Source organism: Oreochromis niloticus, linkage group LG3, assembly GCF_001858045.2.
Source record: "Oreochromis niloticus isolate F11D_XX linkage group LG3, O_niloticus_UMD_NMBU, whole genome shotgun sequence".
NCBI classification, from domain to species: domain Eukaryota; kingdom Metazoa; phylum Chordata; class Actinopteri; order Cichliformes; family Cichlidae; genus Oreochromis; species Oreochromis niloticus.
The window spans coordinates 24442649-24457669 of record NC_031967.2 but is presented as its reverse complement, the minus strand read 5'-3'; the positions used below and the strand labels follow the sequence as shown (position 1 = coordinate 24457669).

Sequence of the window (15021 nt, the reverse complement as noted above, 5' to 3'; positions counted from 1 at the left end):
TTCTATTTTAATCCTTATGTTAAATCCCTTGCTTAAAATAAACACAAACAAAAAGGAGGTTATGATACGGAGCGTGTATGAACGTTATTTGGGTCACTGAAAATGTGTCTGTATTATGTGTGTCCTTTCTTTGGGGTGTGGTATGTAACAGAAGAAAGACCACAGGTACCAATTAGTGTAGAATTTCCTCACATCAGTCATACATTGACTCTGGTTTAATCTTGTTAAGAAAAATAACGAGAAACAGAAATGGAAATAAAATGGGTGAGTATAAAAGGCTTATCACAGCAGACACAAGAGCAGAAGGTGAGATGAGTTATAAAAACAACCAACGTTTGAGAAGCCCTGGACAGGAGATCCTATGAAATGGCAGCACTGGAGATCCAACACGTTCTCACTCCCAACTCGTCAAATGTGTGACGCATGGTCAGGCTCCCTCTGCTTCACTTATCGACGCGCAGGGAGCCTGACCATGCGTCACACATTTGACGAGTTGGGAGTGAGAATGTGTTGGGAGATCATGACAAGACACAGTTTCAGGAAAGTTTATTAAACTGCATTTAATCCCAAGACTTTGTCAATTGTCTTTTTTTCAATAACTTTGCTTACCCTTTTTGGTTTTGTTAATATTGGCAATAGTGTGAAGTACTATTGTTGGGTTTGAATATATTTATTATATAGGCCATCCAGTTAAGGTAAATGTCATGTTTTGAGTTGTTAGAATCTGATGAGCATTATTTTATTTTATTTTTTGTCGTTTTGTTTTTCTTTTCCCCCCCTGAGAGATTACCATTTTAATGTGGTCAGGCGGTGTGGTGGCTGCAGTTACAGCCACACAGTGGTAATATCAGTGTAGAGGCTTACACACAACACTGCATTCACATTTGTCTTTCTTTAAATATAAGGTTTAATTTACAGGATAATAAATAACTGGTTTTGGTCTCAGTTAGGTTTTTGTGTGTTTTACCCTTTTTTGTGATTTTTGTGGGCTGATCAGCCACTATTTAAGTTTCCCCCTTTGTCTTGTTTAGTGAGGTCAGATTGTTTGAGGTATCAGTATTGGTTGTTGTTAACTTTGTGTAGAGTTCTGTTATTTTGACCTCTTTTATGGGCCCAAGATTTTGATTTTTTTGTATAATTTAACCAACTATGTTGTTGGGTTAAATAAAAAAAAACATTTTTTGGGACTGTACTACGGTGGTCCTGAGAGGCCAAACGGACTGCAACTTAAGAAAACACCAGCAATAAGAAAAACCCTGCAAAAGCACACAAAACACAAAGGAAATAGGAAAAAACAAAACAGAAATAGGAAAAACGACCACGGAAATGGGAAAAACAGATTTCCAAAAGCACAAGGGAAGTGTTTCTGGGGAGACAATAACCCGACGGACCAGTTGCAGGAACCATTTCTGTTTCTCATTTCTGTAGTTTGGACAGAAAGTAAGAACTTCTGGCAAATGGCATGGGATAATGAAACAAAAGGGAGACATTTATATAGGGTGCAAAACACAATAGAAGCTAAGAGGAGCAGCGGATTAAAGAGACAGGAGGAGGTTGTTATCAGTAGAATACGAACGGGCCACTGCTTTTTAAATGGTACTCTTTTTAGGATAGGAAAACATCCGACTGGGTTGTGTGATGGGTGCAATGATATGGAGATGGTTGAGCATGTGCTCCTTAGTTGTAGGAAGTATGCAAGTCACAGAAGGGTGATGTGGGGTGAAATGAGTGGTGGAAGGGAACTTACGTTTGAACAAGTGGTTAATAAGTTAAGTCATGGTGAAGGGAAAGTGGTGGTTTTTCATTTTTTGAGAAATACTGGTCTCATCAAGAAGATCTGAGGATTCAGGAGTGACGGAAGATTAACAGCCAGGAGATGGCAGTAATGCAACAGTTTTGGATGCAAGCTGCCGTTAAACCTGACAGGAGAAGAAGAAGAAGCAGCTTAGCCTTGATTGATTGATTGATTGATTATACTTTATTCATCCCGAGGGAAATTGGGTTAAGGCTGCCAGCCGTGCCAGTGCCGTCTTACCCATCCGACCATACATACATTACACAAACATCACATGGGGAAGACAGGTCAGAGGGGTATAACATGGAAAAGCACAACATCAGGAAAGATAAGGAGAAAAAAATAACTCCCCTATGATGTTATCCAAACTTACGTTCCGTGGTGTTGTCATTCTTGTGGTCAAAGAGCAGGTTCTGAGAACTCACGACCGCGGTGCGCTTCTCAAGATGTGATCAATTTGCGACCAGAGGTGTTATTCCGAGCGAGCCCCTCCAGATGTAATCAATTTGCACTCAGAGGTCTTGTTCTGAGTATTTACGGCAGCCGTGCGGTTCTCCAAGATCTCATCCGTGCTGCACTCAATGACCCATTTCGAGAAACTCACGCCTCGTCCCATCGTTTCAATCCCAGCGGGCAGCCTTGTGGGGGTTTGAACAGCCGGTTCCACTTCCTTAATTCTTCGATAAGCCAGGGCCAAGCCAGCTCCGATCAGCAAGAACCTTGTTATCATGGTTCCGAATAGGTAGAAATCTTCAGCACTCAGGCTCACCCAAGCCCAGACTTCTCATTGAAGGGGTGTCAATTGCATTCAGAGACCAGTTGATCAAATCCATAATTCCTCTTTTAGGTTTTAGAGAACAGACTGTGAGAGAGTGTTCCAGGGAAAAGTAATACAAAAAACACAAGACTAGACAAGGACACAAGAGGCTAAGCAGGGAAGCTAAGGGAGAGGAGAGGAGGAGGAAAAAAAGTGTGACCGCCTTCGCCAAGAGCAAGAGAAGAAAAAAGTCCTTCAGGTGCGTCACCCAAGTTGGTCAGGTCGTAGGGTAGAGGCCTTACAAAGTGCAATCCAATTACATGACAAAAACAGTTATCTGCAGCACCCCACCCAATCAACCGCCCTTAAGTGTTAAGTCACCAGTTTATCATTTCTGCAAAGAGATATTGCTGCTCAGTTTTAACAGATGTTTTTCAATTTTTTGATTTTTGCTGCTTTAAGAGCCATGAAGAAACTAGCATTTTAATCTTAGTTTTATTTTGTAGTTTTATTGGAGAGAAGGCCAGCATTTCCTTAGCAGATGTCTTAGAATGAAGCCATAACATTATAGGACATAGGAAAGTGAAAACATTTCGTTTTGGTGCGAACTCTTCCTCTAAAATCTGATTCGGATGTCGTATAATCTAATTAATGATATCGTCATTTCCTCTTCCAGAAAACATGCAGGGCTTGCAATCATTAAAATACTGAAACCATCATAACATTTTGACTTTATAGTAACAAAACCATTTAATAAAGACACCTGCTTATCGGTTCCACTTGCATTTCAGCTACAACCAGCTGATTTCAGGTCGTGCACCAGGGGAGGAAAATGGTAGCGCAGTATACAGCCTGGATATTGAAATTACTTTTTTTTTATTGCACAAAAGGACAAGAGAGATTTCTTTCATTAGCAACCACAGCATTTTTCTTTATCATGTAGAGAAAACTGAGACATACTGTTGAAATTGCACTTCCTTTTCCAATATTGAGATAGCTCAGATGTGAAATGTAGCCCTCGATGTAAAAATCAGTTTAACATCTCTGGCTTAAACAGTGTAAAGACAGTGTATGAGATGGAAATCATGAAACATCTGTGTACATCTTGTTGGATTCAGATGTGTAAATCCACAAAAAGCAGTAAACCTCAGGTCAAGATCAGCTGATCACAGACTGTATACAGGTTTCAGTTCAAGGAGAAAGATTATTGTAAGTAGCCTCTTAACAGCTTAGTATTGACATATGTTTCTCTGTTTCTCTAAATTACATTGGAAGTACAGTAAAGGCTCACAGTCAGTGTGACAGGAAACAGAGGCACAGAGTTTTAGAAACCCGTGCAATGTGAAAGCCCTTTTTTCTGACAGTTGGAGCTACAACTGCAACATCCTCAGATTGGCACCATTAAACAGGATAAATCTCTATATTAGAAAAGGATGATGATTGAGTGAGTGTACAGTGACAGCAATAACCAAGCACAGCCGTTTTCATAAAGCTAAAAACTAAACTTCTCTTTTTAACAGGAAGTTGTTACTTTGGTGCCGTTACATAGTTTTTTAAAAGTATGTCCTCATACGGAGTATAAATATGGACAAAATAGTTTTATTTTATACTATCAAGCAATAAAGAGGTCATTGTTTAACAAAAACAGTTTTATATCTCCATGTAGAGCGTAGGATCTCGGTACATTAATATTCCTATGACTGAATTATGTGTGTTTTAAATGGTAAATGGCCTATATTTGTATAGCGCTTTACTAGTCCCTAAGGACCCCAGTCCACCCATTCACACACTTTAAGAACTTGGATAATCGATAAATGGAAAAAGAATAAACCAGACAATGAAACAATGATCTTTTATGAGTGTTTATTTTCAAACCGGCAAAATGATTAAATTAGAAACTAAATATAACAGCTGCTGGCTATGCTTCTAATTTCTGGTTGATATTGTAGTATTTTTTTAGGCTGGTTGTCCAAACTGGGTGAGACGACTTTAGGTTTGAATGGGAGTTTAATTTGAGTACATTTGATTTATATAGCACCATTTCACAATAATAATTGTTAAATATAATAAATAAAAGACCTTAAAAATAATAGAGAGAAAACCCTAACAATTAAATAATCCCCTATGAGCAAGCACTTGGAGATGGTGGGACGGAAAAACCCCCTTTTAAGAAACCTTTGGCAGAATGAGGCTCAAGGACGAGCAACTGGTTGGGGATGACAGAAAAGACAAAATAAGAAAAAAATCAAGAGCATACGAGGACAGGACAAAACACATGATGGGAGGAAGAGGACCAACGTTACTGACACGCAGTAGTGATATATTAACACACTGAGAGTAAAAGACAGAAGTGCTCAGTGCATGATGGGAAGTTAATCAGCAGTTGTGGCCTATAACAGCATAACTAAAGGATGGGACAGGGTCAGCTGATCCAGCTGTAGCTATAAGATTGATCAAAAGGGAAAGTTATGAGTTTAATGTTAAAAGACCAGAGCGTTTCTGGTTAAACAGGACAGGGACAGGAAAGCTGAAGGCTCAGCCTCCCATTAGGCTCATTAGACCTCACCAGAGTGAACAACTTTCTCTGCAGCAACACAACTCATAACTTTTATTCACACCCTGTCCTGATACTTCTATTTCATCTGCTATAAACAATAACCATACACTATTATTGCAATCTGGACTACAGCTCAAAAGTTTGTAGAGAATTAGAAATGTCTCATTTTCTGACAAAAGTAAAAATCTTTTTGATGTTTTACTAAATTATTCAGAAGCATAAAGAAATATAAATAATTAATGGTGACATTTATCATAAATCACAAATGAGATTTAGTGGAATATCTACTAAGTGTTGTTGAGACAACATCGGTCTCTCCGATTCTTTTTGTCTTGGTAGAGATCACGCAGAGATGTTTTCAAATTTCACACAATCCTTTTATTACCCATTTTCCTTACAGATGCATCTGGAGATCAGCACACTGCATCCTGTGCAGTCCTACTCTAAAGGCTGATCTGAAGAGTTTCACACAACAGTTACAGTTATAGTCTCTGGTCTCCAATTTCTACAGTAAATCCCCCACAATGGAAAAACACTGGTTGTCCAGGGGTGCTGACACCCTGACCCCCATCTCCTTTTAAGGTAATGTACATTGGCAGTTGTCTGCCCCTCACCCTCAGTAAATCTTGCTATTCCCCTGTGTTTGGGGGTTAATTGCCCCACTTCCCTGCACCCCAGTTCTTTGTTCCCATCCCAGGACTATTTTCTATTTTGTAATCTTAAATCCTATCAACAACAAAATCATACTACGATACACACTAATAAACTACATTCACTATGACCTCAATACCTAATACGCAGTCCATTATTTCTACAGTGTACTGTTATGAAAACAACAGAATGATGATGAGACACTGTTGTGAAGTTTTACAGGTTTATTTGTAGATAGTTATGAATACAGAATAAACACCGTGGGCTCCAGGAGACGGGGCAGAGGTAGTGAAGGTTGTCTGAAGGCACACTTAGCCACTGTCACAGAAGGTTGCGGAGATCCGAAACGCTGAAACGTCTGCACAGAAACAGAGAGTGAGCAAAGGCAAGAACTGATGTGACATTTGCAGACATGTGACATGACTGTGGCATGATACGTTACCTTGGTAATGCAATTATCTGGTTGTTTAGAAGCCAGCATGAAGACCTCGTGAGGAACAGGCGAGTAATCAGCTGATTGTTCACGAGTGACTGAGGGACAGGAAGGTGGAGGAGCATCCCCTAAAAAAGACAAGCACACGGACAACAACACAGGCATACACCGAAAGAGGAGAGAGAGAAAGGAGCAGGCCAGAAAAAGAGGGCAAGGGAACCATGACATCTACAGAGGCCCATTTTCATTTGGTACATCGTGTTACCAGATGTCAGTTTGTGATGTTAGATCCCAACTTGTCAGCCAAGAAACCTTTTTTCAAAGATATCCGCACAAACTAAAATGATTTTCCGTATTAAAAACAGTAAATTGTCGAAGTTTGTGATGGATCATCCCATTTTCTGTTTGTAATCTGATTAAATCAGATTTGTTCCTGGTTTATAACCATGTGATCTGTCCACGCAGGACTGATTGTTACTAAAAATGGGTCCATGTATAACTGTGTAGACATTTCCTAATGCATCATGGGTGATTTAACATAACTGATTCATTAAACACACATCTGTGAAAACATTACTGATAAATTTCATGTAATATTATGTTAAAGTAAATGTAAATTCTTAATTAAAAGACAACAGTTTCAATCTGACCACAAACTTTTGAGCAGTAGTGTGTGTTGTATACATGTGTCTGTCTGTATCTGATCAGGAATTTGTCATCAGTGTCAAAAAAATGCTCTTTTTTTTTTTTAGCTGTGTCTATCATCAAAATTGAGTTGGAGTGTTTTAACTCTGATGGCAATCTCTCCCTAACAAGTCCACTTTATTGCGTGCTCATTTTCTCCTATTAGTGGCTCATCCGTGTCTAACTAATGCACTTTATACATGCTTATTAATCTATCGCGCTTATCAGTGGCTCATGGTTGCTTAAAGCCTATGTCTGAACTTGAGCACAGAGGCAGAGCATCATTCAATCCTACCAGCTGCCTATCTTGGCAGCAGCTCAAGGATGACAAACTCCACTTTCTCTGCATCAAGACAGCTCATAACTTTTTAACAGTCTCTCCTGATAGTCTCATATCATCTGCTCTAATCAATAACCATACACTATAATTACAACGTAGACTACAGCTCAAAAGTCTGAGGTCAATTAGAAATGTCTTGTTTTCTGAATAGATTCAAATTTGGTTTCAGATTGAATCACAGCAATTTATCATAATAATCATATAAATGCTTAATATTAACATTGATCACAAATCATGAATGATTTTTAATAGAATATCTACAAAGGTGTTCAGAGACCCATTTTCAGCAATAATCCCTCCTGTGTTCAGTGGTACATTGTCTTATCTAATGAAAGTTTAACACATTAAAAGCCTAACTTATCACTCAAAACAGCTTTTTAAGAGATTTTAGCACAAACTGAAACTATTGTGGTGATTAAAGAAACAATAAATGTGTCTGGATCATCCCAGTTTTTGTTTTTAACCTCATTAAACCAAGTTGACATTTTCCTGTAAAGGGGCTGCAACACCCAGCTGCATAAAACCTTCACTTTTTTTAACAGTTTCACTCTTTGAATATTTTTCATTTCTTACAATCAGAATTCTCCAATAGATTTTTAGAAGAAATGTATTTTCTTTCATGCATCACCAACTGAACCTTTTGTGTTAACGTTTCAAGTTCCAGCCTAACCTCATTTAATTTGGCTTAGCAAAGTACTTTTCAACTCTAATAATTAGTAAGAGTATATTTCTTATCATCTATTGGTCATCTGACCTGATAAACTTCAATGAACATTATAACACAGGAGTGATTGTCTCTAAAAATGGGCTCCTGCACGCTTGCAGACATTTTTCCATCACAACTTATGAATGATGAATGATTTGATTAAAGCTGTGAAAACATTACTGATAAACTTCATGTGATATTACATTAAAGCCAATTTTCTGTTAAAATCAGGGACTTTTCTGACTGATCTCCAACCTTTGAGCAGTAGTGTGTACTGTATGTTTGTATGTAACTGTATCTGACATGGATTTTATCACCAGTTTCAAATAAGAATTTTCTTTAAAGTCTGTCTTTAAATACAAATGAAGTTCAACTTTAGCAAGGCTGATGGTAAACTGGCCCTAACAAGTCCACTTTATTGCGTGCTCATTGACTTTCTCCTATCAGAGCTGTTTAACAAGTCCACTTTATACATGCTTATTAATCTATCGCGCTTATCAGTGGCTCATGGTTGCTTAAAGCCTATGTCTGAACTTGAGCACAGAGGCAGAGCATCATTCAATCCTACCTGCTGCCTATCTTGGCAGCAGCTCAAGGATGACAAACTCCACTTTCTCTGCATCAAGACAGCTCATAACTTTTTAACAGTCTCTCCTGATAGTCTCATATCATCTGCTCTAATCAATAACCATACACTATAATTACAATGTAGACTACAGCTCAAAAGTCTGAGGTGAGTTAGAAATGTCTTGTTTTCTGAATAGACTCAAATTTGGTTTCAGATTGAATCACAGCAATTAATCAAAAGAGTAATTAAACATATAAATGCTTAATATTAACACTGATCACAAATCATGAATGATTTTTAATAGAATATCTACAGAGGTGTTCAGAGACCCATTTTCAGCAATAATCCCTCCTGTGTTCAGTGGTACATTGTTTTATCTAATGAAAGTTTAACACATTAAAAGCCTAACTTATCACTCAAAACAGCTTTTTAAGAGATTTTAGCACAAACTGAGACTATTGTGGTGATTAAAGAAACAATAAATGTGTCTGGATCGTCCCAGTTTTTGTTTTTAACCTCATTAAACCAAGTTGACATTTTCCTGTAAAGGGGCTGCAACACCCAGCTGCATAAAACCTTCACTTAAAAGGAAGACTTATTCCTGTTTCTGTATTAATTATTCTTGGAGCATTTTCTTTCTTTTTAGTTAAAACAAAATACAAATCCTACCAGGTAAGATGTATTTGGTAACAGATATTTATCATATAACCTTCTCATTCTGGTACATGGTGTGATAATATGAATGAATACATATTTTACTTCATTATTTCCATGCACAAGCATCTAATGTTCAGCCCATAAGAACACTGCCATTATCTCAGTCTAGAGCCTCTTATTCCGATGATCCTGACCCTGCTGAGAACGTGGACGTCTTTCAGTCCATACAGACCAGAGAGGAAATGATCTCCATGGAAAGCCACAAAGCAGATACCATCTACAACTGTCCAGAAGTGACGGCCACCATGGAGGAGGCCCTCCAAACAGACTGACTCAGTTTACAGCATGTTGTGGAAGCCAAACAAATCTGCTACATACACAGAACCACCAAGAGGTCAAACAAGATCTGTGAACAGGGGGAAACAAAAGGAAACAGAACAGAAACAAATCAAAGAAACTGAACATTTTTATTTTTATTTCAGACAGATACTCCAAATAATGACTAAAGCACTTAAAAAATAATAGAAACCCTCCACCAAGGTATCTCACTCTGGTCAGTATTTACTTTATCTTGTATATATTACTTTTGTTTTCTTTGTTCTTTTTAAACATACTTTAATACGTTTGTAGAAACAAGTGTAAAAAAAAATACAAAGTACTGGATTTTTTTCATTTTTCCTCTTGAAACCCATTTTGACATGTTTGGCATCATTTTGACTGCAAATGTTTGTTTGTTTTATATGGATATATTACATGTGTAGCATTCATTTCATTGTTCAGTGATGAATTTTAAGGGAAAGCTTTTGATCATAAGTTTATTTTGTTTTCCAAAAATAATAGTTATTCAGAAACAGTTATAACCTGTTATTGTGATGTACATAACAAAGTCACAATAAAATCAGTGATACTCAAAAAGTGCTCCATGCCAACATGACCTTGGTGGATGTAAGCCAACTTTTAATGGGCTGTTAACACGACGCCACTCTACATCCCTACAAAGTTTTATCACAACTCCATTTTTTCAGCTATCATGTTTACAGAGAGAAGAAAACAAACAAGCGCTACCAAAAACTAATTTGTTCAAATCCTTTCATTTCTAGCTCATTAATATTTAGCATAAAAGAGACAAAGAAATGCAGCAGGGTGCAAGATTGTAGCAGCCAGGGCATACATAGAACGCCATAGCCTTTACTGCTGTCACGCTGGAAACAATAAAGTTAAATATTAATTCAGTCACGTTTTGACATCCTTAACTTTCAAATCCTATTAAATGTTTCTTTTATTAGTCCACTATGCTGATGGTAAGTCAGACTCGTTAAAAACATTTTTTATATATATGTAGAGTGTGTGTGTATAAAAATGCATTTTCTGTAATACATATTTAGTAAAGGGCAGTGAACGAGACCTCACTTCACTGATCCAAACCCCCAGGATTTACAGCCATGACATTGTGATGTCTTTTGAATTTGGGAAGTGTAGTCAAATGGTAACAAAGAGAGGGAACGTTGTCAGAGGTGAGGGGATAGAACAACCAGAAGGCAACATTGCAGACATCAAGGACAGCTACAAGTACCTGGGAATCCCACAGGCAAATGGGAACCACAAAGAGGCTGCTATGAAAGCTGCAACCACCAAGTACATGCGGAGAGTAAGGCAGGTCCTGAGGAGTCAGCTGAACGGTAAGAACAAGATCCAGGCTATCAACACCTACGCCCTGCCAGTGATCAGGTACGGATAGAAGGAGGCTGGGGACCAGCAGATAGAGGAATTGGCCGACATCCAGAAGTGCTACGAGTGGCTGGACAAAGCTGGACAAATAGACAGCACAGATGGAATGCTATAACCAAGTGGCATAGTATACAGAAAAATATGTGCCGAGTATGGCCTGGAAGTCCCAAGGTCAAAATCTGAGATGCACCCTAGGGTGGTCGAGAAACACTAAGCTAAGATCCTGTGGGACTTACAGATACAGATGGACAAAACAGTGATGTCTTACCAACCAGACATACTAGTGATAGACAAGCAGAGGAAGACGGCTGTAGTGACAAATGTAGCGATATCAAATGACAGCAACATCGGGAAGAAGGAACACGAGAGGCTGCAGAAGTACCAAGGGCTCAGAGAAGAGCTCAAGAAGATCTGGAGGATGAGGGTAACAGTGGTCCCAGTGATAATCGCAACACTTGGTGCAATGACCTCCAAGTTAGGTGAGTGGCTCCAGCAGAGCCAAGGTACAACATCCGAGATCTTTTTTAGAAGAGCACAGTCCTGGGAACAGCTAAGATACTGCACAGGACCCTCAAGTACCCAGCCCTCTGGTAGAGGACCCGAGCTTGAAGGAGGGGAAAAATATTTAACCTTCAAGACCTGGCATCCACATATGTGGACATCACATTTTGGGTTGTCTAGACTACAATATTAAATTTTGCTCTACAAGGGCCTGATATCCTCTTTTCAGAAACTACATCAGGTAAAAAAAAAAATTCTTTGTTTTTACATTCATCAGGTCCCAATCAGCCCACATAGCAAAGAGAAATTAAAAATGCATATGATTTCATTTATAGTGATTCTTAATCGATGCATGCGATTAACAATCCTATAAATGGAAATGGGATGCAGATAGCATTAGGTACCTAGGGGTGGTAATACACCATGACTTCACCAAAATGTTTGATGCCAACTATGGCCCTCTAAATGAATCCATAAAATCTGATATACAAAGATGGAATACCATTCCTTTTCTGGACCTACTCTCTAGGTTTGAATCAGTTAGGTTAAACATTCTTCCCCGATTGCTGTATTTGTTTCAGTCCCTTCCACAAAAACAATTTGTGGCATGGTATAGAAAGTTGTTGAGATACATTTGGAATGGGAAAAAGCTAGAGTTAAATATAAAACCCTCCAACTAAAGAAAGATAAGGGAGGTTGTGGATTTCCTTGTCTACGAGAGTATAACTGTGCAGCTCAGTTAAGACCATTGATATGTCTCTGTTGTGGATATTACACCGCGGGACAGAAAGATGTTGAAGGAACAATTGTTAAAGGAGTACCAGTTACAGCCTTAATATTGGACATAAAACTACAGAACAAAATACACCTGCCAGATGAACCCATACTACAAGTAATGATATCTGCTTGGAATGAAGCAATAAAAATTTGTGGTTTGGAAAATGCCTCTAAAGTCTTGAGATGGCGCGCATATGATTCAGACTTTACCCCGAATCATTGTGATAATAGATTCAAGAACTGGATTTCAAAAGGCCAAACTAGTTACTATTCATTTGTCCACAAGGGGGCGTTTCAAAGCTTTGAATTCTTAAGGAGAAAATATGTTTTAGGCTCAGAAAAGTTTTTCAGAATATTTACAGGTCAGAAATTATTTTATTCAAAGCTTAAAAGTGAATCTAAACAATTTACAATTTGTAGAAACATTTTTTAACATTAATTAAATCTGGAGCGCAAAGTAAAATTATTTCCAGATTATACATCCTGTGGTGTAAAAACGACAGCACTGTCTATATTAAAGCAAAGTGGGAAAAAGAAGGTAGTCTGATCATTACAGACGAGTGTTGGGGCAACATATGCAAGATACACTCAAAAAAATGAATGAGGTGGATTGTTCAGTGTATATTAATTATTTATTTTCATTTTACTTAAAATATATGTTTTTGTTAAGTTAACATATGTTTTTCTAATCAAGTCTACGTAATTGTGTCTATTATTCAACGTACATAATACTAATGTGTTATTTGATGGCATAACATTTAAGTTAAGTCAATTAGGATCGATATACTTTGTATATCCACAAGGTGGCAGTAATGCAAAAACAGTTGTAATGAAACCGCGAAGAACAACAAGGTTTCACGGCTTGGGCCTGCTCATGCGCAAGACTTCAAATTTAACTTAAAAACGTTGTTTTGGCGCCAACTGCTGTTTCTTTGAGAGGTAAGACCACTTTTTTCTTTGACTATGTTGTTCAGTATCTACATGTCGAGCATGGTTATATTTTGCGTTTGTCTTACAAGACATGTTATATCGTTTGCGTGCGCTTGTTCTACATTAGTTTTACTGGGTCCTGGACATGCTTAACATGCTTATTTTGTGGACTGGGTAAGAAACATTTTTATTGTTTTTTGTTTTATTAAGGGATTAGCTACAGGGGTTCATGGGGTTATTTTTTTCATTTGCTTTCTTGGGATTCCTTTATGTAATCCGAGAGTCATAAATATCGAATAGGATAGCAAGGATAGCATAAAGTGACACTTAAAATCCAAAAAGTCGAGGGCGAAAGCCACTGTGACACCATTGTTATGCTCTATTAGTAATCTGTATTATGTAAAAATCGTCTGTAAATACAGCATGTTTCCTAGCGGAGGTATACATATCAACATAGTTATAAATTACAGTTTGTTAAACCACACACTTATTTTTTTAAATAAAATTATTCACGACATATGAGTGGGCAGACAATGGAGGTCGACAGACCTGGTGAGAATTTCTTCTGAGTAGTATTTTATTTAGTTGTAATTCAATCAATAATTTGCTTCTTGAAATTTAGTAATGAATTTCTTGTTTTACTTTATAAATTTCAGATCCTGCCTTTACCTGCTCCCTCCTATGTGGTGTATGTGGTACTGCTGAGCTTGTATGTGGTATGTGAACTGTTATACTTTTAAAAACAAAACTGTTTAATAAGTTAAGTTTTCTTTAGTGACGCATCCCATGCCCCTGTTATGTCTTCTCCAGATCTGAACCATTGTAAAGGTTGCAGTTCAAGGGCCTGAGGTATGAAATTCTTTTCAGATCAGCTGTGATCAATATTTTTTGGAACTTGATAAATAACAATAAAAGATGTAATGGCTCCATTAGCATTTTGTGTAAATGTTTGTGTTAAAATTATAGCTTTAATGAGGTCTTTCTACATTAGTTTTAGTTATAAAGTATGTATATGTGTACATATAGTATGTATATTTACAGTACAGTATGTTGTGTTTGTTGACATGTTTTCAGGTGGAAGCAGAATTTGTGAGGATTACTACTGCTCCACTTGACCAATACACTGACCAGCTCATAAAAGTCTTCAAGAAAAAAGGAGGCGCTGCAGTGAAGAAAATTAGACAAACTTTGGCCCCTGCCACAAAGGTGCGTTATTCTGTTGGTAGCAAAATATTATGGCTAATAAGATCACTTTCAAATTTAACAGCTAGTGTATGGTAGCTGCACAGTGTACTTACATTTATATTAAGCAAGACAAAGTTTGGTACTCAAAACTTTGGAAAATTAAAATTACCTTTGTTAAAGTCACCACTTTTAGGGACTCATGAAATAAATGTTCTAGAAAAAAGTAAAGAAATAAAACAGTATGAACCTAAAAACAACTTTAAACGTTTTTTTTTTTTTTTTTTAAAGACCCATTTTAACAGTAAGAAGTTTTATGTTTTTATTATATAAAGTTACGATCATGGTTTTGAGTGTGAGGTGTTTGAGGGATTTTCTTTTCTTTTTTTATATCTTTGTATTATAGTTCTGTGCTCCTGTTCTTTGGGTGTTTACATTTTTTTCTCCAATTTGCAGCTTCATCTCCAGTGGTCTTTTTTTAAATCTGTTTTAATTAAGTAGCAACAAGTTTGAAAAGTTTAGCTGAGTGAATAAAATTAAATCTTCAGCTCCAGTTTTTGTCCCAAAAAATAAATAATGAAATAAAGTGAAGTCATTTAAACACACCTCGTACAGTGATGTTGACTGCATTACTGAACTCTCCTGATCCAGACTCACACCAGTACACAGTAACACCCTCCTGTAAGCTGTGGATCTTATAAGAGGATCCACTCAGTTTCTGGCAGTCACAGCAGTGTGAAAAAAAGCCTTTTTCA

General features: G+C 37.4%; 1 long non-coding RNA gene across 1 annotated transcript; it reads left to right on the top strand.

Annotated features, from left to right (window-relative positions):
- The first annotated feature begins 13753 nt into the window (after positions 1–13753).
- On the top strand, positions 13754–14427 carry LOC109201307 (uncharacterized). Its single transcript, XR_002061339.2, has 3 exons — positions 13754–13800; positions 13895–13933; positions 14159–14427. It is a non-coding gene; the product is annotated as an uncharacterized LOC109201307 (long non-coding RNA).
- Positions 14428–15021: the final 594 nt, after the last annotated feature.